We start from the raw sequence: 26246 nt of genomic DNA on the forward strand, positions 1-26246 counted from the left end.
AGTAGAGGCCCCAGGGTGCCCCCTGGCCCTCCACCTATGGGCTTCAGACCCCAGCAAGCTACCCAGGGGTCCACCTCTCTCGCTGGACTTGCAGTAGAGGCCCCAGGGTGCCCCCTGGCCCTCCACCTAGGGGCCTTGTACCCCAGCAAGCTACTCAGGGGTCCACCTTACTCCCTGGACTTGCAAGATAGGCCCCAGGGTGCCCCCTGGCCCTCCACCTAGAGGCCTTGTACCCCAGCAAGCTACCCAGGGGTCCACCTTTCTCCCTGGACTTGCACGATAGTCCCCAGGGTGCCCTCTGGCCCTCCACCTATGGGCCTCTAACCTTAGGAAGCTACCCAAGGGTCCACCTCTCTCCTGGACTTGCAGTAGAGGCCCTAGGGTACCTCTTGACCCTCCACCTAGGGGACTCTGACCCCAAGAAGCTACCCAGGGGTCCACCTCTCTCCCTGGACTTGCAGTAGAGGCCCCAGGGTGCCCCCTGGCCCTCCACCTAGGGGACTCGTACCCCAGCAAGCTACCCAGGGGTCCACGTCTCTCTCTGGACTTGCAGGATAGGCCCCAGGGTGCCCCCTTGGCCCTCCACCTAGGGGCCTCTGACCCTAGCAAGCTACCCAGGGGTCAACCTTTCTCCCTGGACTTGCAGTAGAGGCCCCAGGAAGCCCCCTGTCCCTCCGCCTAGGGGCCTCTGACCCCAGCAAACTACCCAGGGGTCCACCTCTCTCCCTGGACTTGCAGTAGAGGCCCCAGGGTGCCCCCTGGCCCTCCACTTAGGGGCCTCTTACCCCAGCTAGCTACCCATGGGTCCACCTATCTCCCTAGACTTGCAGTAGAGGCCCCAGGGTGCCCCCTGGCCCTCCACCTATGGGCTTCAGACCCCAGCAAGCTACCCAGGGGTCCACCTCTCTCCCTGGACTTGCAGTAGAGGCCCCAGGGTGCCCCCTGGCCCTCCACCTAGGGGCCTCGTACCCCAGCAAGCTACTCAGGGGTCCACCTTACTCCCTGGACTTGCAAGATAGGCCCCAGGGTGCCCCCTGGCCCTCCACCTAGAGGCCTTGTACCCCAGCACGCTACCCAGGGGTCCACCTCTCTCCCTGGACTTGCACGATAGTCCCCAGGGTGCCCTCTGGCCCTCCACCTAGGGGCCTCTAACCTTAGGAAGCTACCCAAGGGTCCACCTCTCTCCCTGGACTTGAAGTATAGGCCCCAGGGTACCCCCTGGCCCTCCACCTATGGGCTTCAGACCCCAGCAAGCTACCCAGGGGTCCACCTCTATCCCTGGACTTGCAATAGAGGCCCCAGGGTGCCCCCTGGCCCTCCACTTAGGGGCCTCTTACACCAGCTAGCTACCCATGGGTCCACCTCTCTCCCTAGACTTGCAGTAGAGGCCCCAGGGTGCCCCCTGGCCCTCCACCTAGAGGCCTCTGACCCCAGCAAGCTACCCAGGGGTCCACCTCTCTCCCTGGACTTGCAGTAGAGGCCCCAGGGTGCCCCCTGGCCCATCACCTAGGGGCCTCTGACCCCAGCAAGCTACCCAGGGGTCCACCTCTCTGCCAAGACTTGCAGTAGAGGCCCCAGGAAGCCCCTGGCCCTCCACCTAGGGGCCTCTGACCCCAGCAAGCTACCCATGGGTCCACCTCTCTCCCTGGACTTGCAGTATAGGCCCCAGGGTGCCCCCTGGCCATAGACCAAGGGGCTTCTGACCCCAGCAAGCTAACCAGGGGTCCACCTCTCTCCCTGGGCTTGCAGTAGAGGCCCCAGGGTGCCCCCTGGCCCTCCAACTAGGGGCCTCGTACCCCAGCAAGCAACCCAGGGGTCCACCTCTCTCCTTGGACTTGCAGGATAGGCCCCAGGGTGCCCCCTGGCCCTCCACCTAGGGGCCTTTGACCTCAGGAAGCTACCCAGGGGTCCACCTCTCTCCCTGGACTTGCAGTCTAGGCCCCAGTGTACCCCTGTCCCTCCACCTAGTTGCCTCTGACCCCAGCAAGTTACCCAGGGGTCCTCCTCTCTCCCTGGACTTGCAGTAGAGGCCCCAGGGTGCCCCCTGGCCCTCCACCTAGGGGCCTCGTACCCCAGCAAGCTACCCAGGGGTCCACCTCTCTCCTTGGTCTTGCAGGATAGGCCCCAGGGTGCCCCCTGGCCCTCCACCTAGGGGCCTCTGACCTTAGGAAGCTACCCAGGGGTCCACCTCTCTCCCTGGACTTGCAGTGTAGACCCTAGGGTGCCCCCTGGTCCTCCACCTATTTGCCTCTGACCCCAGCAAGCTACCCAGGGGTCCACCTCTCTCCCTGGACTTGCAGTAGAGGCCCTAGGGTACCTCCTGACCCTCCACCTAGGGGACTCTGACCCCAGGAAGCTACCCAGGGGTCCACCTCTCTCCCTGGACTTGCAGTAGAGGCCCCAGGGTGCCCCCTGGCCCTCCACCTAGGGGACTCGTACCCCAGCAAGCTACCCAGGGGTCCACCTCTCTCCCTGGACTTGCAGTATAGGCCCCAGGGTGCCCCCTGGCCCTCCACCTAGGGGCCTCTGACCTTAGGAAGCTACCCAGGGGTCCACCTCTCTCCTTGGACTTGCAGTGTAGACCCTAGGGTGCCCCCTGGTCCTCCACCTATTTGCCTCTGACCCCAGCAAGCTACCCAGGGGTCCACCTCTCTCCCTGGACTTGCAGTAGAGGCCCTAGGGTACCTCCTGACCCTCCACCTAGGGGACTCTGACCCCAGGAAGCTACCCAGGGGTCCACCTCTCTCCCTGGACTTGCAGTAGAGGCCCCAGGGTGCCCCCTGGCCCTCCACCTAGGGGACTCGTACCCCAGCAAGCTACCCAGGGGTCCACCTCTCTCCCTGGACTTGCAGTATAGGCCCCAGGGTGCCCCCTGGCCCTCCACCTAGGGGCCTCTGACCTTAGGAAGCTACCCAGGGGTCCACCTCTCTCCCTGGACTTGCAGTAGAGGCCCCAGGGTGCCCCCTGGCCCTCCACCTAGGGGCCTCGTACCCCAGCAAGCTACCCAGGGGTCCACCTCTCTCCCTGGACTTGCAGGATAGGCCCCAGGGTGCCCCCTGGCCCTCCACCTAGAGGCCTTGTACCCCAGCACGCTACCCAGGGGTCCACCTCTCTCCCTGGACTTGCACGATAGTCCCCAGGGTGCCCTCTGGCCCTCCACCTAGGGGCCTCTAACCTTAGGAAGCTACCCAAGGGTCTACCTCTCTCCCTGGACTTGAAGTATAGGCCCCAGGGTACCCCCTGGCCCTCCACCTATGGGCTTCAGACCCCAGCAAGCTACCCAGGGGTCCACCTCTATCCCTGGACTTGCAGTAGAGGCCCCAGGGTGCCCCCTGGCCCTCCACTTAGGGGCCTCTTACACCAGCTAGCTACCCATGGGTCCACCTCTCTCCCTAGACTTGCAGTAGAGGCCCCAGGGTGCCCCCTGGCCCTCCACCTAGAGGCCTCTGACCCCAGCAAGCTACCCAGGGGTCCACCTCTCTCCCTGGACTTGCAGTAGAGGCCCCAGGGTGCCCCCTGGCCCATCACCTAGGGGCCTCTGACCCCAGCAAGCTACCCAGGGGTCCACCTCTCTGCCAAGACTTGCAGTAGAGGCCCCAGGAAGCCCCTGGCCCTCCACCTAGGGGCCTCTGACCCCAGCAAGCTACCCATGGGTCCACCTCTCTCCCTGGACTTGCAGTATAGGCCCCAGGGTGCCCCCTGGCCATAGACCAAGGGGCTTCTGACCCCAGCAAGCTAACCAGGGGTCCACCTCTCTCCCTGGGCTTGCAGTAGAGGCCCCAGGGTGCCCCCTGGCCCTCCAACTAGGGGCCTCGTACCCCAGCAAGCAACCCAGGGGTCCACCTCTCTCCTTGGACTTGCAGGATAGGCCCCAGGGTGCCCCCTGGCCCTCCACCTAGGGGCCTTTGACCTCAGGAAGCTACCCAGGGGTCCACCTCTCTCCCTGGACTTGCAGTCTAGGCCCCAGTGTACCCCTGTCCCTCCACCTAGTTGCCTCTGACCCCAGCAAGTTACCCAGGGGTCCTCCTCTCTCCCTGGACTTGCAGTAGAGGCCCCAGGGTGCCCCCTGGCCCTCCACCTAGGGGCCTCGTACCCCAGCAAGCTACCCAGGGGTCCACCTCTCTCCTTGGTCTTGCAGGATAGGCCCCAGGGTGCCCCCTGGCCCTCCACCTAGGGGCCTCTGACCTTAGGAAGCTACCCAGGGGTCCACCTCTCTCCCTGGACTTGCAGTGTAGACCCTAGGGTGCCCCCTGGTCCTCCACCTATTTGCCTCTGACCCCAGCAAGCTACCCAGGGGTCCACCTCTCTCCCTGGACTTGCAGTAGAGGCCCTAGGGTACCTCCTGACCCTCCACCTAGGGGACTCTGACCCCAGGAAGCTACCCAGGGGTCCACCTCTCTCCCTGGACTTGCAGTAGAGGCCCCAGGGTGCCCCCTGGCCCTCCACCTAGGGGACTCGTACCCCAGCAAGCTACCCAGGGGTCCACCTCTCTCCCTGGACTTGCAGTATAGGCCCCAGGGTGCCCCCTGGCCCTCCACCTAGGGGCCTCTGACCTTAGGAAGCTACCCAGGGGTCCACCTCTCTCCTTGGACTTGCAGTGTAGACCCTAGGGTGCCCCCTGGTCCTCCACCTATTTGCCTCTGACCCCAGCAAGCTACCCAGGGGTCCACCTCTCTCCCTGGACTTGCAGTAGAGGCCCTAGGGTACCTCCTGACCCTCCACCTAGGGGACTCTGACCCCAGGAAGCTACCCAGGGGTCCACCTCTCTCCCTGGACTTGCAGTAGAGGCCCCAGGGTGCCCCCTGGCCCTCCACCTAGGGGACTCGTACCCCAGCAAGCTACCCAGGGGTCCACCTCTCTCCCTGGACTTGCAGTATAGGCCCCAGGGTGCCCCCTGGCCCTCCACCTAGGGGCCTCTGACCTTAGGAAGCTACCCAGGGGTCCACCTCTCTCCCTGGACTTGCAGTAGAGGCCCCAGGGTGCCCCCTGGCCCTCCACCTAGGTTCCTCGTACCCCAGCAAGCTACCCAGGGGTCCACCTCTCTCCCTGGACTTGCAGGATAGGCCCCAGGGTGCCCCCTGGCCCTCCACCTAGGGGCCTCTGACATTAGGAAACTACCCAGGGGTCCACCTCTCTCCCTGGACTTGCAGTATAGGCCCCAGGGTACCCCCTGGACCTCCACCTATGGGCTACAGACCCCAGAAAGCTACCCAGGGGTCCACCTCTCTCCCTGGACTTGCAGTATAGGCCCCAGGGTGCCCCTTGGCCCTCCACCTAGAGGCCTCTGACCCCAGCAAGCTACCCAGGGGTCCACCTCTCTCCCTGGACTTGCAGTAGAGGCCCCAGGAAGCCCCTTGGCCCTCCACCTAGAGGCCTCTGACCCCAGCAAGCTACCCAGGGGTCCACCTCTCTACCTAGACTTGCAGTAGAGGCCCCAAGCTGCCCCCTGGCCCTCCACCTAGGGGTCTCTGACCCAAGCAAGCTACCAAGGGGTCCACCTCTCTCCCTGGCCTTGCAGTAGAGGCCCCAGGGTGCCCCCTGGCCCTCCACCTAGAGGCCTTGTACCCCAGCAAGCTACCCAGGGGTCCACCTCTCTCCCTGGACTTGCACGATAGTCCCCAGGGTGCCCTCTGGCCCTCCACCTAGGGGCCTCTAACCTTAGGAAGCTACCCAAGGGTCCACCTCTCTCCCTGGACTTGAAGTATAGGCCCCAGGGTACCCACTGGCCCTCCACCTATGGGATTCAGACCCCAGCAAGCTACCCAGGGGTCCACCTCTCTCCCTGGACTTGCAGTAGAGGCCCCAGGATGCCCCCTGGCCCTCCACCTAGAGGCCTCTGACCCCAGCAAGCTACCCAGGGGTCCACCTCTTTCCCTGGACTTGCAGTAGAGGCCCCAGGGTGCCCCCTGGCCCTCCACCTAGGGGCCTCTGACCCCAGCAAGCTACCCAGGGGTCCACCTCTCTCCCTGGACTTGCAGTAGAGGCCCCAGGGTGCCCCCTGGCCCTCCACCTAGGGGCCTCTGACCCCAGCAAGCTACCCAGGGTCCACCTCTCTCCCTGGGCTTGCAGTAGAGGCCCCAGGGTGCCCCCTGGCCCTCCAACTAGGGGCCTCGTACCCCAGCAAGCAACCCAGGGGTCCACCTCTCTCCTTGGACTTGCAGGATAGGCCCCAGGGTGCCCCCTGGCCCTCCACCTAGGGGCCTTTGACCTCAGGAAGCTACCCAGGGGTCCACCTCTCTCCCTGGACTTGCAGTCTAGGCCCCAGTGTACCCCTGTCCCTCCACCTAGTTGCCTCTGACCCCAGCAAGCTACCCAGGGGTCCTCCTCTCTCCCTGGACTTGCAGGATAGGCCTCAGGGTGCCCCCTGGCCCTCCACCTAGGGGCCTCTGACCTTAGGAAGCTACCCAGGGGTCCACCTCTCTCCCTGGACTTGCAATGTAGACCCTAGGGTGCCCCCTGGTCCTCCACCTATTTGCCTCTGACCCCAGCAAGCTACCCAGGGGTCCACCTCTTTCCCTGGACTTGCAGTAGAGGCCCTAGGGTACCTCCTGACCCTCCACCTAGGGGACTCTGACCCCAGGAAGCTACCCAGGGGTCCACCTCTCTCCCTGGACTTGCAGTAGAGGCCCCAGGGTGCCCCCTGGCCCTCCACCTAGGGGACTCGTACCCCAGCAAGCTACCCAGGGGTCCACCTCTCTCCCTGGACATGCAGTATAGGCCCCAGGGTGCCCCCTGGCCCTCCACCTAGGGGCCTCTGACCTTAGGAAGCTACCCAGGGGTCCACCTCTCTCCCTGGACTTGCAGTGTAGACCCTAGGGTGCCCCCTGGTCCTCCACCTATTTGCCTCTGACCCCAGCAAGCTACCCAGGGGTCCACCTCTCTCCCTGGACTTGCAGTAGAGGCCCTAGGGTGCCTCCTGACCCTCCACCTAGGGGACTCTGACCCCAGGAAGCTACCCAGGGGTCCACCTCTCTCCCTGGACTTGCAGTAGAGGCCCCAGGGTGCCCCCTGGCCCTCCACCTAGGGGACTCGTACCCCAGCAAGCTACCCAGGGGTCCACCTCTCTCCCTGGACTTGCAGTATAGGCCCCAGGGTGCCCCCTGGCCCTCCACCTAGGGGCCTCTGACCTTAGGAAGCTACCCAGGGGTCCACCTCTCTCCCTGGACTTGCAGTGTAGACCCTAGGGTGCCCCCTGGTCCTCCACCTATTTGCCTCTGACCCCAGCAAGCTACCCAGGGGTCCACCTCTCTCCCTGGACTTGCAGGATAGGCGCCAGGGTGCCCCCTGGCCCTCCACCTAGGGGCCTCTGACCTTAGGAAGCTACCCAGGGGTCCACCTCTCTCCCTGGACTTGCAGTATAGGCCCCAGGGTGCCCCTTGGCCCTCCACCTAGAGGCCTCTGACCCCAGCAAGCTACCCAGGGGTCCACCTCTCTCCCTGGACTTGCAGTAGAGGCCCCAGGAAGCCCCCTGTCCCTCCGCCTAGGGGCCTCTGACCCCAGCAAACTACCCAGGGGTCCACCTCTCTCCCTGGACTTGCAGTAGAGGCCCCAGGGTGCCCCCTTGCTTTCCACTTAGGGGCATCTTACACCAGCTAGCTACCCTCGGGTCCACCTCTCTCCCTAGACTTGCAGTAGAGGCCCCAAGGTGCCCCCTGGCCCTCCACCTAGGGGTCTCTGACCCAAGCAAGCTACCAAGGGGTCCACCTCTCTCCCTGGCCTTGCAGTAGAGGCCCCAGGGTGCCCCCTGGCCCTCCACCTAGAGGCCTTGTACCCCAGCAAGCTACCCAGGGGTCCACCTCTCTCCCTGGACTTGCACGATAGTCCCCTGGGTGCCCTCTGGCCCTCCACCTAGGGGCCTCTAACCTTAGGAAGCTACCCAAGGGTCCATCTCTCTCCCTGGACTTGAAGTAGAGGCCCCAAGGTGCCCCCTGGCCCTCCACCTAGGGGTCTCTGACCCAAGCAAGCTACCAAGGGGTCCACCTCTCTCCCTGGCCTTGCAGTAGAGGCCCCAGGGTGCCCCCTGGCCCTCCACCTAGGGGCCTCTGACCCCAGCAAGCTACCCAGAGGTCCACCTCTCTCCCTGGACTTGCAGAATAGGCCCCAGGGTGCCCCCTGACCCTCCACCAAGGGGCTTCTGACCCCAGCAAGCTACACAAGGGTCCACAACTCTCCCTGGGATTGCAGTAAAGGCCCCAGGGTGCCCCCTTGACCTCCACCTAGGGGCCTCTGACCCTAGCAAGCTACCCAGGGGTCCACCTTTCTCCCTGGACTTGCAGTAGAGGCCCCAGGGTGCCCCCTGGCCCTCCACTTAGGGGCCTCTTACCCCAGCTAGCTACCCATGGGTCCACCTCTCTCCCGAGACTTGCAGTAGAGGCCCCAGGGTGCCCCCTGGCCCTCCACCTATGGGCTTCAGACCCCAGCAAGCTACCCAGGGGTCCACCTCTCTCTCTGGACTTGCAGTAGAGGCCCCAGGGTGCCCCCTGGCCCTCCACCTAGGGGCCTTGTACCCCAGCAAGCTACTCATGGGTCCACCTTACTCCCTGGACTTGCAAGATAGGCCCCAGGGTGCCCCCTGGCCCTCCACCTAGAGGCCTTGTACCCCAGCAAGCTACCCAGGGGTCCACCTCTCTCCCTGGACTTGCACGATATTCCCCAGGGTGCCCTCTGGCCCTCCACCTAGGGGCCTCTAACCTTGGGAAGCTACCCAAGGGTCCACCTCTCTCCCTGGACTTGAAGTATAGGCCCCAGGGTACCCCCTGGCCCTCCACCTATGGGCCTCTTACCCCAGCAAGCTACCCATGGGTCCACCTCTCTCCCTAGACTTGCAGTAGAGGCCCCAGGGTGCCCCCTGGCCCTCTACCTAGAGGCCTCTGACCCCAGCAAGCTACCCAGGGGTCCACCTCTTTCCCTGGACTTTCAGTAGAGGCCCCAGGGTGCCCCCTGGCCCTCCACCTAGGGGCCTCTCACCCCAGCAAGCTACCCAGGGGTCCACCTCTCTCCCTGGACTTGCAGGATAGGCCCCAGGGTGCCCCCTGGCCCTCCACCTAGGGGCCTCTGACCCCAGCAAGCTACCCAGAGGTCCACCTCTCTCCCTGGACTTGCAGAATAGGCCCCAGGGTGCCCCCTGACCCTCCACCAAGGGGCCTCTGACCCCAGCAAGCTACACAAGGGTCCACAACTCTCCCTGGGATTGCAGTAAAAGCCCCAGGGTGCCCCCTTGACCTCCACCTAGGGGCCTCTGACCCTAGCAAGCTACCCAGGGGTCCACCTTTCTCCCTGGACTTGCAGTAGAGGCCCCAGGAAGCCCCCTGTCCCTCCGCCTAGGGGCCTCTGACCCCAGCAAACTACCCAGGGGTCCACCTCTCTCCCTGGACTTGCAGGAGAGGCCCCAGGGTGCCCCCTGGCCCTCCACTCAGGGGCCTCTTACCCCAGCTAGCTACCCATGGGTCCACCTCTCTCCCTAGACTTGCAGTAGAGGCCCCAGGGTGCCCCCTGCCACTCCACCTATGGGCTTCAGACCCCAGCAAGCTACCCAGGGGTCCACCTCTCTCCCTGGACTTGCAGTAGAGGCCCCAGGGTGCCCCCTGGCCCTCCACCCAGGGGCCTCGTACCCCAGCAAGCTACTGAGGGGTCCACCTTACTCCCTGGACTTGCAAGATAGGCCCCAGGGTGCCCCCTGGCCCTCCACCTAGAGGCCTTGTACACCAGCAAGCTACCCAGGGGTCCACCTCTCTCCCTGGACTTGCACGATAGTCCCCAGGGTGCCCTCTGGCCATCCACCTAGGGGCCTCTAACCTTAGGAAGCTACCCAAGGGTCCACCTCTCTCCCTGGACTTGAAGTATAGGCCCCAGGGTACCCCCTGGCCCTCCACCTATGGGCTTCAGACCCCAGCAAGCTACCCAGGGGTCCACCTCTCTCCCTGGATTTGCAGTAGAGGCCCCAGGGTGCCCCCTGGCCCTACACCTAAAGGTCTCTGACCCCAGCAAGCTACCCAGGGGTCCACCTCTTTCCCTGGACTTGCAGTAGAGGCCCCAGGGTGCCCCCTGGCCCTCCACCTAGGGGCATCTGACCCCAGCAAGCTACCCAGGGGTCCACCTCTCTCCCTGGACTTGCAGTAGAGGCCCCAGGGTGCCCCCTGGCCCTCCACCTAGGGGCCTCGTACCCCAGCAAGCTACCCAGGGGTCCACCTCTCTCCCTGGACTTGCAGGATAGGCCCCAGGGTGTCCCCTGGCCCTCCACCTGGGGGCCTCTGACCCCAGCAAGCTACCCAGAGGTCCACCTCTCTCCCTGGACTTGCAGAATAGGCCCCAGGGTGCCCCCTGACCCTCCACCAAGGGGCCTCTGACCCCAGCAAGCTACACAAGGGTCCACAACTCTCCCTGGGATTGCAGTAAAGGCCCCAGGGTGCCCCCTTGACCTCCACCTAGGGGCCTCTGACCCCAGCAAGCTACCCAGGGGTCCACCTCTCTGCCTAGACTTGCAGTAGAGGCCCCAGGAAGCCCCTGGCCCTCCACCTAGGGGCCTCTGACCCCAGTAAGCTACCCATGGGTCCACCTCTCTCCCTGGACTTGCAGTATAGGCCCCAGGGTGCCCCCTGGCCATAGACCAAGGGGCTTCCGACCCCAGCAAGCTAACCAGGGGTCCAACTCTCTCCCTGGGCTTGCAATAGAGGCCCCAGGGTGCCCCCTGGCCCTCCAACTAGGGGCCTCGTACCCCAGCAAGCAACCCAGGGGTCCACCTCTCTCCTTGGACTTGCAGGATAGGCCCCAGGGTGCCCCCTGGCCCTCCATCTAGGGGCCTTTGACCTCAGGAAGCTACCCGGGGGTCCACCTCTCTCCCTGGACTTGCAGTCTAGGCCCCAGGGTACCCCTGTCCCTCCACCTAGTTGCCTCTTACCCCAGCAAGCTACCCAGGGGTCCTCCTCTGTCCCTGGACTTGCAGTAGAGGCCCCAGGGTGCCCCCTGGCCCTCCACCTATGGGCTTCAGACCCCAGCAAGCTACCCAGGGGTCCACATCTCTCCCTGGACTTGCAGTAGAGGCCCCAGGGTGCCCCTGGCCCTCCACCTTGGGGCCTCTGACCTTAAGAAGCTACCCAGGGGTCCACCTCTCTCCCTGGACTTGCAGTGTAGACCCTAGGGTGCCCCCTGGCCCTCCACATAGTTGCCTCTGACCCCAACAAGCTACCCAGGGGTCTACCTCTCTCCCTGGACTTGCAGTAGAGGCCCTAGGGTACTTCCTGACCCTCCACCTAGGGGACTCTGACCCCAGGAAGCTACCCAGGGGTCCACCTCTCTCCCTGGGCTTGCAGTAGAGGCCCCAGGGTGCCCCCTGGCCCTCCACCTAGGGGCCTCTGACCCCAGCAAGCTACACAAGGGTCCACAACTCTCCCTGGGATTGCAGGATAGGCCCCAGGGTACCCCTTGGCCCTCCACCTAGAGGCCGCTGACCCCAGCAAGCTACCCAAGGGTCCACCTCTCTCCCTGGACTTGAAGTAGAGGCCCCAAGGTGCCCCCTGGCCCTCCACCTAGGGGCCTCTGACCCCAGCAAGCTACCCAGAGGTCCACCTCTCTCCCTGGACTTGCAGAATAGGCCCCAGGGTGCCCCCTGACCCTCCACCAAGGGGCCTCGTACCCCAGCAAGCTACACAAGGGTCCACAACTCTCCCTGGGATTGCAGTAAAGGTCCCAGGGTGCCACCTTGACCTCCACCTAGGGGCCTCTGACCCTAGCAAACTACCCAGGGTTCCACCTTTCTCCCTGGACTTGCAGTAGAGGCCCCAGGAAGCCCCCTGTCCCTCCGCCTAGGGGCCTCTGACCCCAGCAAACTACCCAGGGGTCCACCTCTCTCCCTGGACTTGCAGTAGAGGCCCCAGGGTGCCCCTTGGCCCTCCACCTAGAGGCCTCTGACCCTAGCAAGCTACCCAGGGGTCAACCTCTCTCCCTGGACTTGCAGTAGAGGCCCCAGGGTGCCCCCTGGCCCTCCACCTAGGGGCCTCTGACCTTCGGAAGCTACCCAGGGGTCCACCTCTCTCCCTGGACATGCAGTGTAGACCCTAGGGTGCCCCCTGGCCCTCCACCTAGTTGCCTCTGACCCCAGCAAGCGACCCAGGGGTCCACCTCTCTCCCTGGACTTGCAGTAGAGGCCCTAGGGTACCTCCTGACCCTCCACCTAGGGGACTCTGACCCCAGGAAGCTACCCAGGGGTCCACCTCTCTCCCTGGGCTTGCAGTAGAGGCCCCAGGGTGCCCCCTGGCCCTCCACCTAGGGGACTCGTACCCCAGCAGGCTACCCAGGGGTCCACCTCTCTCCCTGGACTTGCAGGATAGGCCCCAGGGTGCCCCTTGGCCCTCCACCTAGGGGCCTCTGACCTTAGGAAGCTACCCAGGGGTCCACCTCTCTCCCTGGACTTGATGTATAGGCCCCGGGGTACACCCTGGCCCTCCACCTATGGGCTTCAGACCCCAGCAAACTTCCCAGGGGTCCACCTCTCTCCCTGGACTTGCAGTAGAGGCCCCAGGGTGCCCCCTGGCCCTTCACCTAGAGGCCTCTGAACCCAGCAAGCTACCTAGGGGTCCACCTCTTTCCCTGGACTTGCAGTAGAGGCCCCAGGGTGCCCCCTGGCCCTCCACCTAGGGGCCTCTGACCCCAGCAAGCTACCCAGGGGTCCACCTCTCTCCCTGGACTTGCAGTAGAGGCCCCAGGGAGCCCCCTGGCCCTCCACCTAGGGGCCTCGTACCCCAGCAAGCTACCCAGGGGTCCACCTCTCTCCCTGGACTTTTAGGATAGGCCCCAGGGTGCCCCCTGGCCCTCCACCTAGGGGCCTCTGACCCCAGCAAGCTACCCAGAGGTCCACCTCTCTCCCTGGACTTGCAGAATAGGCCCCAGGGTGCCCCCTGACCCTCCACCAAGGGGCCTCTGACCCCAGCAAGCTACACAAGGGTCCACAACTCTCCCTGGGATTGCAGTAAAGGCCCCAGGGTGCCCCCTTGACCTCCAGCTAGGGGCCTCTGACCCTAGCAAGCTACCAAGGGGTCCACCTTTCTCCCTGGACTTGCAGTAGAGGCCCCAGGAAGCCCCCTGTCCCTCCGCCTAGGGGCCACTGACCCCAGCAAACTACCCAGGGGTCCACCTCTCTCCCTGGACTTGCAGTAGAGGCCCCAAGGTGCCCCCTGGCCCTCCACCTAGGGGCCTCGTACCCCAGCAAGCTACCCAGGGGTCCACATCTCTCCCAGGGTGCCCCCTGGCCCTCCACCTTTGGGCTTCAGACCCCAGCAAGCTACCCAGGGGTCCACCTCTCCCCCTGGACTTGCAGTAGAGGCCCCAGGGTGCCCCCTGGCCCTCCACCTAGGGGCCTCTGACCCCAGCAAGCTACCCAGGGGTCCACCTCTCTCCCTGGACTTGCAGTAGAGGCCCCAGGGTGCCCCCTGGCCCTCCACCTAGGGGCCTCGTACCCCTGCAAGCTACCCAGGGGTCTACCTTACTCCCTGGACTTGCAAGATAGGCCCCAGGGTGCCCCCTGGCCCTCCACCTAGGGGCCTCTGACCCCAGCAAGCTACCCAGAGGTCCACCTCTCTCCCTGGACTTGCAGAATAGGCCCCAGGGTGCCCCCTGACCCTCCACCAAGGGGCCTCTGACCCCAGCAAGCTACACAAGGGTCCACAACTCTCCCTGGGTTTGCAGTAGAGGCCCCAGGGTGCCTCCTTGACCTCCACCTAGAGGCCTCTGACCCAAGCAAGCTACCAAGGGGTTCACCTTTCTCCCTGGACTTGCAGTAGAGCCCCCAGGAAGCCCCCTGTCCCTCCGCCTAGGGGCCTCTGACCCCAGCAAACTACCCAGGGGTCCACCTCTCTCCATGGACTTGCAGTAGAGTTCCCAGGGTGCCCCCTGGCCCTCCACTTAGGGGCCTCTTACCCCAGCTAGCTACCCATGGGTCCACCTCTCTCCCTAGACTTGCAGTTGAGGCCCATTGGTGCCCCCTGGCCCTCCACCTAGGGGTCTCTGACCCCAGCAAGCTACCAAGGGGTCCACCTTTCTCCCTGGCCTTGCAGTAGAGGCCCCAGGGTGCCCCCTGGCCCTCCACCTAGGGGCCTTGTACCCCAGCAAGCTACCTAGGGGTCCACCTCTCTCCCTGGACTTGCAGGATAGGCCCCAGGGTGCCCCCTGGCCCTCCACCTAGGGGCCTCTAACCCTAAGAAGCTACCCAAGGGTCCACATCTCTCCGTGGACTTGCAGGATAGGCCCCAGGGTACACCCTGGCCCTCCACCTAGGGGCCTTGTACCCCAGGAAGGTACCCAGGGGTCCACCTCTCTCCCTGGACTTGCAGTAGAGGCCACAGGCTGCCCCCTGGCCCTCCACCTAGGGGCCTCGTACCCCAGCAAGCTACCCAGGGGTCCACCTCTCTCCCTGGACTTGCAGGATAGGCCCCAGGGTGCGCTCTGGCCCTCCACCTAGGGGCCTCTGACCTCAGGAAGCTACCCAGGGGTCCACCTCTCTCCCTGGACTTGCAGTATAGGCCCCAGGGTACCCCCTGTCCCTCCAACTAGTTGCCTCTGACATCAGCAAGCTACCCAGGGGTCCACCTCTCTCCCTGGACTTGCAGTAGAGGCCCCAGGAAGCCCCTGGCCCTCCACCTAGGTGCCTCTGACCCCAGTAAGCTACCCATGGGTCCACCTCTCTCACTGGACTTGCAGTATATGCCCCAGGGTGCCCCCTGGCCATAGACCAAGGGGCTTCTGACCCCAGCAAGCTAACCAGGGGTCCACCTCTCTTCCTGGGCTTGCAGTAGAGGCCCCAGGGTGCCCCCTGGCCCTCCAACTAGGGGCCTCGTACCCCAGCAAGCAACCCAGCGGTCCACCTCTCTCCTTGGACTTGCAGGATAGGCCCCAGGGTGCCCCCTGTCCCTCCACCTAGTTGCCTCTGACCCCAGCAAGCTACCCAGGGGTCCTCCTCTCTCCCTGGACTTGCAGTAGAGGCCCCAAGGTGCCCCCTGGCCCTCCACCTATGGGCTTCAGACCCCAGCAAGCTACCCAGGGGTCCACCTCTCTCCCTGGACTTGCACGATAGTCCCCAGGGTGCCCTCTGGCCCTCCACCTAGGGGCCTCTAACCTTAGGAAGCTACCCAAGGGTCCACCTCTCTCCCTGGACTTGGAGTATAGGCCCCGGGGTACCCCCTGGCCCTCCACCTATGGGCTTCAGACCCCAGCAAGCTACCCAGGGGTCCACCTCTCTCCCTGGACTTGCAGTAGAGGCACCAGGGTGCCCCCTGGCCCTCCACCTAGAGGCCTCTGACCCCAGCAAGCTACCTAGGGGTCCACCTCTTTCCCTGGACTTGCAGTAGAGGCCCCAGGGTGCCCCCTGGCCCTCCACCTAGGGGCCTCTGACCCTAGCAAGCTACCCAGGGGTCCACCTCTCTCCCTGGACTTGCAGTAGAGGCCCCAGGGTGCCCCCTGGCCCTCCAGCTAGGGGCCTCGTACCCCAGCAAGCTACCTAGGGGTCCACCTCTCTCCCTGGACTTTTAGGATAGGCCCCAGGGTGCCCCCTGGCCCTCCACCTAGGGGCCTCTGACCCCAGCAAGCTACCCAGAGGTCCACCTCTCTCCCTGGACTTGCAGAATAGGCCCCAGGGTGCCCCCTGACCCTCCACCAAGGGGCCTCTGACCCCAGCAAACTACACAAGGGTCCACAACTCTCCCTGGGATTGCAGTAAAGGCCCCAGGGTGCCCCCTTGACCTCCACCTAGGGGCCTCTGACCCTAGCAAGCTACCCAGGGGTCCACCTTTCTCCCTGGACTTGCAGTAGAGGCCTCAGGGTGCCCCCTGGCCCTCCACTTAGGGGCCTCTTACCCCAGCTAGCTACCCATGGGTCCACCTCTCTCCCTAGACTTGCAGTAGAGGCCCCAGGGTGCCCCCTGGCCCTCCACCTATGGGCTTCAGACCCCAGCAAGCTACCCAGGGGTCCACCTCTCTCGCTGGACTTGCAGTAGAGGCCCCAGGGTGCCCCCTGGCCCTCCACCTAGGGGCCTTGTACCCCAGCAAGCTACTCAGGGGTCCACCTTACTCCCTGGACTTGCAAGATAGGCCCCAGGGTGCCCCCTGGCCCTCCACCTAGAGGCCTTGTACCCCAGCAAGCTACCCAGGGGTCCACCTTTCTCCCTGGACTTGCACGATAGTCCCCAGGGTGCCCTCTGGCCCTCCACCTATGGGCCTCTAACCTTAGGAAGCTACCCAAGGGTCCACCTCTCTCCTGGACTTGCAGTAGAGGCCCTAGGGTACCTCTTGACCCTCCACCTAGGGGACTCTGACCCCAAGAAGCTACCCAGGGGTCCACCTCTCTCCCTGGACTTGCAGTAGAGGCCCCAGGGTGCCCCCTGGCCCTCCACCTAGGGGACTCGTACCCCAGCAAGCTACCCAGGGGTCCACGTCTCTCTCTGGACTTGCAGGATAGGCCCCAGGGTGCCCCCTTGGCCCTCCACCTAGGGGCCTCTGACCCTAGCAAGCTACCCAGGGGTCAACCTTTCTCCCTGGACTTGCAGTAGAGGCCCCAGGAAGCCCCCTGTCCCTCCGCCTAGGGGCCTCTGACCCCAGCAAACTACCCCGGGGTCCACCTCTCTCCCTGGACTTGCAGTAGAGGCCCCAGGGTGCCCCCTGGCCCTCCACTTAGGGGCCTCTTACCCCAGCTAGCTACCCATGGGTCCACCTATCTCCCTAGACTTGCAGTAGAGGCCCCAGGGTGCCCCCTGGCCCTCCACCTATGGGCTTCAGACCCCAGCAAGCTACCCAGGGGTCCACCTCTCTCCCTGGACTTGCAGTAGAGGCCCCAGGGTGCCCCCTGGCCCTCCACCTAGGGGCCTCGTACCCCAGCAAGCTACTCAGGGGTCCACCTTACTCCCTGGACTTGCAAGATAGGCCCCAGGGTGCCCCCTGGCCCTCCACCTAGAGGCCTTGTACCCCAGCACGCTACCCAGGGGTCCACCTCTCTCCCTGGACTTGCACGATAGTCCCCAGGGTGCCCTCTGGCCCTCCACCTAGGGGCCTCTAACCTTAGGAAGCTACCCAAGGGTCCACCTCTCTCCCTGGACTTGAAGTATAGGCCCCAGGGTACCCCCTGGCCCTCCACCTATGGGCTTCAGACCCCAGCAAGCTACCCAGGGGTCCACCTCTATCCCTGGACTTGCAGTAGAGGCCCCAGGGTGCCCCCTGGCCCTCCACTTAGGGGCCTCTTACACCAGCTAGCTACCCATGGGTCCACCTCTCTCCCTAGACTTGCAGTAGAGGCCCCAGGGTGCCCCCTGGCCCTCCACCTAGAGGCCTCTGACCCCAGCAAGCTACCCAGGGGTCCACCTCTCTCCCTGGACTTGCAGTAGAGGCCCCAGGGTGCCCCCTGGCCCATCACCTAGGGGCCTCTGACCCCAGCAAGCTACCCAGGGGTCCACCTCTCTGCCAAGACTTGCAGTAGAGGCCCCAGGAAGCCCCTGGCCCTCCACCTAGGGGCCTCTGACCCCAGCAAGCTACCCATGGGTCCACCTCTCTCCCTGGACTTGCAGTATAGGCCCCAGGGTGCCCCCTGGCCATAGACCAAGGGGCTTCTGACCCCAGCAAGCTAACCAGGGGTCCACCTCTCTCCCTGGGCTTGCAGTAGAGGCCCCAGGGTGCCCCCTGGCCCTCCAACTAGGGGCCTCGTACCCCAGCAAGCAACCCAGGGGTCCACCTCTCTCCTTGGACTTGCAGGATAGGCCCCAGGGTGCCCCCTGGCCCTCCACCTAGGGGCCTTTGACCTCAGGAAGCTACCCAGGGGTCCACCTCTCTCCCTGGACTTGCAGTCTAGGCCCCAGTGTACCCCTGTCCCTCCACCTAGTTGCCTCTGACCCCAGCAAGTTACCCAGGGGTCCTCCTCTCTCCCTGGACTTGCAGTAGAGGCCCCAGGGTGCCCCCTGGCCCTCCACCTAGGGGCCTCGTACCCCAGCAAGCTACCCAGGGGTCCACCTCTCTCCTTGGTCTTGCAGGATAGGCCCCAGGGTGCCCCCTGGCCCTCCACCTAGGGGCCTCTGACCTTAGGAAGCTACCCAGGGGTCCACCTCTCTCCCTGGACTTGCAGTGTAGACCCTAGGGTGCCCCCTGGTCCTCCACCTATTTGCCTCTGACCCCAGCAAGCTACCCAGGGGTCCACCTCTCTCCCTGGACTTGCAGTAGAGGCCCTAGGGTACCTCCTGACCCTCCACCTAGGGGACTCTGACCCCAGGAAGCTACCCAGGGGTCCACCTCTCTCCCTGGACTTGCAGTAGAGGCCCCAGGGTGCCCCCTGGCCCTCCACCTAGGGGACTCGTACCCCAGCAAGCTACCCAGGGGTCCACCTCTCTCCCTGGACTTGCAGTATAGGCCCCAGGGTGCCCCCTGGCCCTCCACCTAGGGGCCTCTGACCTTAGGAAGCTACCCAGGGGTCCACCTCTCTCCTTGGACTTGCAGTGTAGACCCTAGGGTGCCCCCTGGTCCTCCACCTATTTGCCTCTGACCCCAGCAAGCTACCCAGGGGTCCACCTCTCTCCCTGGACTTGCAGTAGAGGCCCTAGGGTACCTCCTGACCCTCCACCTAGGGGACTCTGACCCCAGGAAGCTACCCAGGGGTCCACCTCTCTCCCTGGACTTGCAGTAGAGGCCCCAGGGTGCCCCCTGGCCCTCCACCTAGGGGACTCGTACCCCAGCAAGCTACCCAGGGGTCCACCTCTCTCCCTGGACTTGCAGTATAGGCCCCAGGGTGCCCCCTGGCCCTCCACCTAGGGGCCTCTGACCTTAGGAAGCTACCCAGGGGTCCACCTCTCTCCCTGGACTTGCAGTAGAGGCCCCAGGGTGCCCCCTGGCCCTCCACCTAGGGGCCTCGTACCCCAGCAAGCTACCCAGGGGTCCACCTCTCTCCCTGGACTTGCAGGATAGGCCCCAGGGTGCCCCCTGGCCCTCCACCTAGGGGCCTCTGACATTAGGAAACTACCCAGGGGTCCACCTCTCTCCCTGGACTTGCAGTATAGGCCCCAGGGTACCCCCTGGACCTCCACCTATGGGCTACAGACCCCAGAAAGCTACCCAGGGGTCCACCTCTCTCCCTGGACTTGCAGTATAGGCCCCAGGGTGCCCCTTGGCCCTCCACCTAGAGGCCTCTGACCCCAGCAAGCTACCCAGGGGTCCACCTCTCTCCCTGGACTTGCAGTAGAGGCCCCAGGAAGCCCCTTGGCCCTCCACCTAGAGGCCTCTGACCCCAGCAAGCTACCCAGGGGTCCACCTCTCTACCTAGACTTGCAGTAGAGGCCCCAAGCTGCCCCCTGGCCCTCCACCTAGGGGTCTCTGACCCAAGCAAGCTACCCAGGGGTCCACCTCTCTCCCTGGACTTGCAGTAGAGGCCCTAGGGTACCTCCTGACCCTCCACCTAGGGGACTCTGACCCCAGGAAGCTACCCAGGGGTCCACCTCTCTCCCTGGACTTGCAGTAGAGGCCCCAGGGTGCCCCCTGGCCCTCCACCTAGGGGACTCGTACCCCAGCAAGCTACCCAGGGGTCCACCTCTCTCCCTGGACTTGCAGTATAGGCCCCAGGGTGCCCCCTGGCCCTCCACCTAGGGGCCTCTGACCTTAGGAAGCTACCCAGGGGTCCACCTCTCTCCTTGGACTTGCAGTGTAGACCCTAGGGTGCCCCCTGGTCCTCCACCTATTTGCCTCTGACCCCAGCAAGCTACCCAGGGGTCCACCTCTCTCCCTGGACTTGCAGTAGAGGCCCTAGGGTACCTCCTGACCCTCCACCTAGGGGACTCTGACCCCAGGAAGCTACCCAGGGGTCCACCTCTCTCCCTGGACTTGCAGTAGAGGCCCCAGGGTGCCCCCTGGCCCTCCACCTAGGGGACTCGTACCCCAGCAAGCTACCCAGGGGTCCACCTCTCTCCCTGGACTTGCAGTATAGGCCCCAGGGTGCCCCCTGGCCCTCCACATAGGGGCCTCTGACCTTAGGAAGCTACCCAGGGGTCCACCTCTCTCCTTGGACTTGCAGTAGAGGCCCCAGGGTGCCCCCTGGCCCTCCACCTAGGGGCCTCGTACCCCAGCAAGCTACCCAGGGGTCCACCTCTCTCCCTGGACTTGCAGGATAGGCCCCAGGGTGCCCCCTGGCCCTCCACCTAGGGGCCTCTGACATTAGGAAACTACCCAGGGGTCCACCTCTCTCCCTGGACTTGCAGTATAGGCCCCAGGGTACCCCCTGGACCTCCACCTATGGGCTACAGACCCCAGAAAGCTACCCAGGGGTCCACCTCTCTCCCTGGACTTGCAGTATAGGCCCCAGGGTGCCCCTTGGCCCTCCACCTAGAGGCCTCTGACCCCAGCAAGCTACCCAGGGGTCCACCTCTCTCCCTGGACTTGCAGTAGAGGCCCCAGGAAGCCCCTTGGCCCTCCACCTAGAGGCCTCTGACCCCAGCAAGCTACCCAGGGGTCCACCTCTCTACCTAGACTTGCAGTAGAGGCCCCAAGCTGCCCCCTGGCCCTCCACCTAGGGGTCTCTGACCCAAGCAAGCTACCAAGGGGTCCACCTCTCTCCCTGGCCTTGCAGTAGAGGCCCCAGGGTGCCCCCTGGCCCTCCACCTAGAGGCCTTGTACCCCAGCAAGCTACCCAGGGGTCCACCTCTCTCCCTGGACTTGCACGATAGTCCCCAGGGTGCCCTCTGGCCCTCCACCTAGGGGCCTCTAACCTTAGGAAGCTACCCAAGGGTCCACCTCTCTCCCTGGACTTGAAGTATAGGCCCCAGGGTACCCACTGGCCCTCCACCTATGGGATTCAGACCCCAGCAAGCTACCCAGGGGTCCACCTCTCTCCCTGGACTTGCAGTAGAGGCCCCAGGATGCCCCCTGGCCCTCCACCTAGAGGCCTCTGACCCCAGCAAGCTACCCAGGGGTCCACCTCTTTCCCTGGACTTGCAGTAGAGGCCCCAGGGTGCCCCCTGGCCCTCCACCTAGGGGCCTCTGACCCCAGCAAGCTACCCAGGGGTCCACCTCTCTCCCTGGACTTGCAGTAGAGGCCCCAGGGTGCCCCCTGGCCCTCCACCTAGGGGCCTCTGACCCCAGCAAGCTACCCAGGGTCCACCTCTCTCCCTGGGCTTGCAGTAGAGGCCCCAGGGTGCCCCCTGGCCCTCCAACTAGGGGCCTCGTACCCCAGCAAGCAACCCAGGGGTCCACCTCTCTCCTTGGACTTGCAGGATAGGCCCCAGGGTGCCCCCTGGCCCTCCACCTAGGGGCCTCTGACCTCAGGAAGCTACCCAGGGGTCCACCTCTCTCCCTGGACTTGCAGTCTAGGCCCCAGTGTACCCCTGTCCCTCCACCTAGTTGCCTCTGACCCCAGCAAGCTACCCAGGGGTCCTCCTCTCTCCCTGGACTTGCAGGATAGGCCTCAGGGTGCCCCCTGGCCCTCCACCTAGGGGCCTCTGACCTTAGGAAGCTACCCAGGGGTCCACCTCTCTCCCTGGACTTGCAATGTAGACCCTAGGGTGCCCCCTGGTCCTCCACCTATTTGCCTCTGACCCCAGCAAGCTACCCAGGGGTCCACCTCTTTCCCTGGACTTGCAGTAGAGGCCCTAGGGTACCTCCTGACCCTCCACCTAGGGGACTCTGACCCCAGGAAGCTACCCAGGGGTCCACCTCTCTCCCTGGACTTGCAGTAGAGGCCCCAGGGTGCCCCCTGGCCCTCCACCTAGGGGACTCGTACCCCAGCAAGCTACCCAGGGGTCCACCTCTCTCCCTGGACATGCAGTATAGGCCCCAGGGTGCCCCCTGGCCCTCCACCTAGGGGCCTCTGACCTTAGGAAGCTACCCAGGGGTCCACCTCTCTCCCTGGACTTGCAGTGTAGACCCTAGGGTGCCCCCTGGTCCTCCACCTATTTGCCTCTGACCCCAGCAAGCTACCCAGGGGTCCACCTCTCTCCCTGGACTTGCAGTAGAGGCCCTAGGGTACCTCCTGACCCTCCACCTAGGGGACTCTGACCCCAGGAAGCTACCCAGGGGTCCACCTCTCTCCCTGGACTTGCAGTAGAGGCCCCAGGGTGCCCCCTGGCCCTCCACCTAGGGGACTCGTACCCCAGCAAGCTACCCAGGGGTCCACCTCTCTCCCTGGACTTGCAGTATAGGCCCCAGGGTGCCCCCTGGCCCTCCACCTAGGGGCCTCTGACCTTAGGAAGCTACCCAGGGGTCCACCTCTCTCCCTGGACTTGCAGTGTAGACCCTAGGGTGCCCCCTGGTCCTCCACCTATTTGCCTCTGACCCCAGCAAGCTACCCAGGGGTCCACCTCTCTCCCTGGACTTGCAGGATAGGCGCCAGGGTGCCCCCTGGCCCTCCACCTAGGGGCCTCTGACCTTAGGAAGCTACCCAGGGGTCCACCTCTCTCCCTGGACTTGCAGTATAGGCCCCAGGGTGCCCCTTGGCCCTCCACCTAGAGGCCTCTGACCCCAGCAAGCTACCCAGGGGTCCACCTCTCTCCCTGGACTTGCAGTAGAGGCCCCAGGAAGCCCCCTGTCCCTCCGCCTAGGGGCCTCTGACCCCAGCAAACTACCCAGGGGTCCACCTCTCTCCCTGGACTTGCAGTAGAGGCCCCAGGGTGCCCCCTTGCTTTCCACTTAGGGGCATCTTACACCAGCTAGCTACCCTCGGGTCCACCTCTCTCCCTAGACTTGCAGTAGAGGCCCCAAGGTGCCCCCTGGCCCTCCACCTAGGGGTCTCTGACCCAAGCAAGCTACCAAGGGGTCCACCTCTCTCCCTGGCCTTGCAGTAGAGGCCCCAGGGTGCCCCCTGGCCCTCCACCTAGAGGCCTTGTACCCCAGCAAGCTACCCAGGGGTCCACCTCTCTCCCTGGACTTGCACGATAGTCCCCTGGGTGCCCTCTGGCCCTCCACCTAGGGGCCTCTAACCTTAGGAAGCTACCCAAGGGTCCATCTCTCTCCCTGGACTTGAAGTAGAGGCCCCAAGGTGCCCCCTGGCCCTCCACCTAGGGGTCTCTGACCCAAGCAAGCTACCAAGGGGTCCACCTCTCTCCCTGGCCTTGCAGTAGAGGCCCCAGGGTGCCCCCTGGCCCTCCACCTAGGGGCCTCTGACCCCAGCAAGCTACCCAGAGGTCCACCTCTCTCCCTGGACTTGCAGAATAGGCCCCAGGGTGCCCCCTGACCCTCCACCAAGGGGCCTCTGACCCCAGCAAGCTACACAAGGGTCCACAACTCTCCCTGGGATTGCAGTAAAGGCCCCAGGGTGCCCCCTTGACCTCCACCTAGGGGCCTCTGACCCTAGCAAGCTACCCAGGGGTCCACCTTTCTCCCTGGACTTGCAGTAGAGGCCCCAGGGTGCCCCCTGGCCCTCCACTTAGGGGCCTCTTACCCCAGCTAGCTACCCATGGGTCCACCTCTCTCCCGAGACTTGCAGTAGAGGCCCCAGGGTGCCCCCTGGCCCTCCACCTATGGGCTTCAGACCCCAGCAAGCTACCCAGGGGTCCACCTCTCTCTCTGGACTTGCAGTAGAGGCCCCAGGGTGCCCCCTGGCCCTCCACCTAGGGGCCTTGTACCCCAGCAAGCTACTCATGGGTCCACCTTACTCCCTGGACTTGCAAGATAGGCCCCAGGGTGCCCCCTGGCCCTCCACCTAGAGGCCTTGTACCCCAGCAAGCTACCCAGGGGTCCACCTCTCTCCCTGGACTTGCACGATATTCCCCAGGGTGCCCTCTGGCCCTCCACCTAGGGGCCTCTAACCTTGGGAAGCTACCCAAGGGTCCACCTCTCTCCCTGGACTTGAAGTATAGGCCCCAGGGTACCCCGTGGCCCTCCACCTATGGGCCTCTTACCCCAGCAAGCTACCCATGGGTCCACCTCTCTCCCTAGACTTGCAGTAGTGGCCCCAGGGTGCCCCCTGGCCCTCTACCTAGAGGCCTCTGACCCCAGCAAGCTACCCAGGGGTCCACCTCTTTCCCTGGACTTTCAGTAGAGGCCCCAGGGTGCCCCCTGGCCCTCCACCTAGGGGCCTCTCACCCCAGCAAGCTACCCAGGGGTCCACCTCTCTCCCTGGACTTGCAGGATAGGCCCCAGGGTGCCCCCTGGCCCTCCACCTAGGGGCCTCTGACCCCAGCAAGCTACCCAGAGGTCCACCTCTCTCCCTGGACTTGCAGAATAGGCCCCAGGGTGCCCCCTGACCCTCCACCAAGGGGCCTCTGACCCCAGCAAGCTACACAAGGGTCCACAACTCTCCCTGGGATTGCAGTAAAGGCCCCAGGGTGCCCCCTTGACCTCCACCTAGGGGCCTCTGACCCTAGCAAGCTACCCAGGGGTCCACCTTTCTCCCTGGACTTGCAGTAGAGGCCCCAGGAAGCCCCCTGTCCCTCCGCCTAGGGGCCTCTGACCCCAGCAAACTACCCAGGGGTCCACCTCTCTCCCTGGACTTGCAGGAGAGGCCCCAGGGTGCCCCCTGGCCCTCCACTCAGGGGCCTCTTACCCCAGCTAGCTACCCATGGGTCCACCTCTCTCCCTAGACTTGCAGTAGAGGCCCCAGGGTGCCCCCTGCCCCTCCACCTATGGGCTTCAGACCCCAGCAAGCTACCCAGGGGTCCACCTCTCTCCCTGGACTTGCAGTAGAGGCCCCAGGGTGCCCCCTGGCCCTCCACCCAGGGGCCTCGTACCCCAGCAAGCTACTGAGGGGTCCACCTTACTCCCTGGACTTGCAAGATAGGCCCCAGGGTGCCCCCTGGCCCTCCACCTAGAGGCCTTGTACACCAGCAAGCTACCCAGGGGTCCACCTCTCTCCCTGGACTTGCACGATAGTCCCCAGGGTGCCCTCTGGCCATCCACCTAGGGGCCTCTAACCTTAGGAAGCTACCCAAGGGTCCACCTCTCTCCCTGGACTTGAAGTATAGGCCCCAGGGTACCCCCTGGCCCTCCACCTATGGGCTTCAGACCCCAGCAAGCTACCCAGGGGTCCACCTCTCTCCCTGGATTTGCAGTAGAGGCCCCAGGGTGCCCCCTGGCCCTACACCTAAAGGTCTCTGACCCCAGCAAGCTACCCAGGGGTCAACCTCTTTCCCTGGACTTGCAGTAGAGGCCCCAGGGTGCCCCCTGGCCCTCCACCTAGGGGCATCTGACCCCAGCAAGCTACCCAGGGGTCCACCTCTCTCCCTGGACTTGCAGTAGAGGCCCCAGGGTGCCCCCTGGCCCTCCACCTAGGGGCCTCGTACCCCAGCAAGCTACCCAGGGGTCCACCTCTCTCCCTGGACTTGCAGGATAGGCCCCAGGGTGTCCCCTGGCCCTCCACCTGGGGGCCTCTGACCCCAGCAAGCTACCCAGAGGTCCACCTCTCTCCCTGGACTTGCAGAATAGGCCCCAGGGTGCCCCCTGACCCTCCACCAAGGGGCCTCTGACCCCAGCAAGCTACACAAGGGTCCACAACTCTCCCTGGGATTGCAGTAAAGGCCCCAGGGTGCCCCCTTGACCTCCACCTAGGGGCCTCTGACCCCAGCAAGCTACCCAGGGGTCCACCTCTCTGCCTAGACTTGCAGTAGAGGCCCCAGGAAGCCCCTGGCCCTCCACCTAGGGGCCTCTGACCCCAGTAAGCTACCCATGGGTCCACCTCTCTCCCTGGACTTGCAGTATAGGCCCCAGGGTGCCCCCTGGCCATAGACCAAGGGGCTTCCGACCCCAGCAAGCTAACCAGGGGTCCAACTCTCTCCCTGGGCTTGCAATAGAGGCCCCAGGGTGCCCCCTGGCCCTCCAACTAGGGGCCTCGTACCCCAGCAAGCAACCCAGGTGTCCACCTCTCTCCTTGGACTTGCAGGATAGGCCCCAGGGTGCCCCCTGGCCCTCCATCTAGGGGCCTTTGACCTCAGGAAGCTACCCGGGGGTCCACCTCTCTCCCTGGACTTGCAGTCTAGGCCCCAGGGTACCCCTGTCCCTCCACCTAGTTGCCTCTTACCCCAGCAAGCTACCCAGGGGTCCTCCTCTGTCCCTGGACTTGCAGTAGAGGCCCCAGGGTGCCCCCTGGCCCTCCACCTATGGGCTTCAGACCCCAGCAAGCTACCCAGGGGTCCACATCTCTCCCTGGACTTGCAGTAGAGGCCCCAGGGTGCCCCTGGCCCTCCACCTTGGGGCCTCTGACCTTAAGAAGCTACCCAGGGGTCCACCTCTCTCCCTGGACTTGCAGTGTAGACCCTAGGGTGCCCCCTGGCCCTCCACATAGTTGCCTCTGACCCCAACAAGCTACCC

This window comes from Danio rerio, chromosome 5 (assembly GCF_052040795.2).
Source record: "Danio rerio strain M-AB ecotype USA chromosome 5, GRCz13ab, whole genome shotgun sequence".
Classification (NCBI taxonomy): Eukaryota; Metazoa; Chordata; class Actinopteri; order Cypriniformes; family Danionidae; genus Danio; species Danio rerio.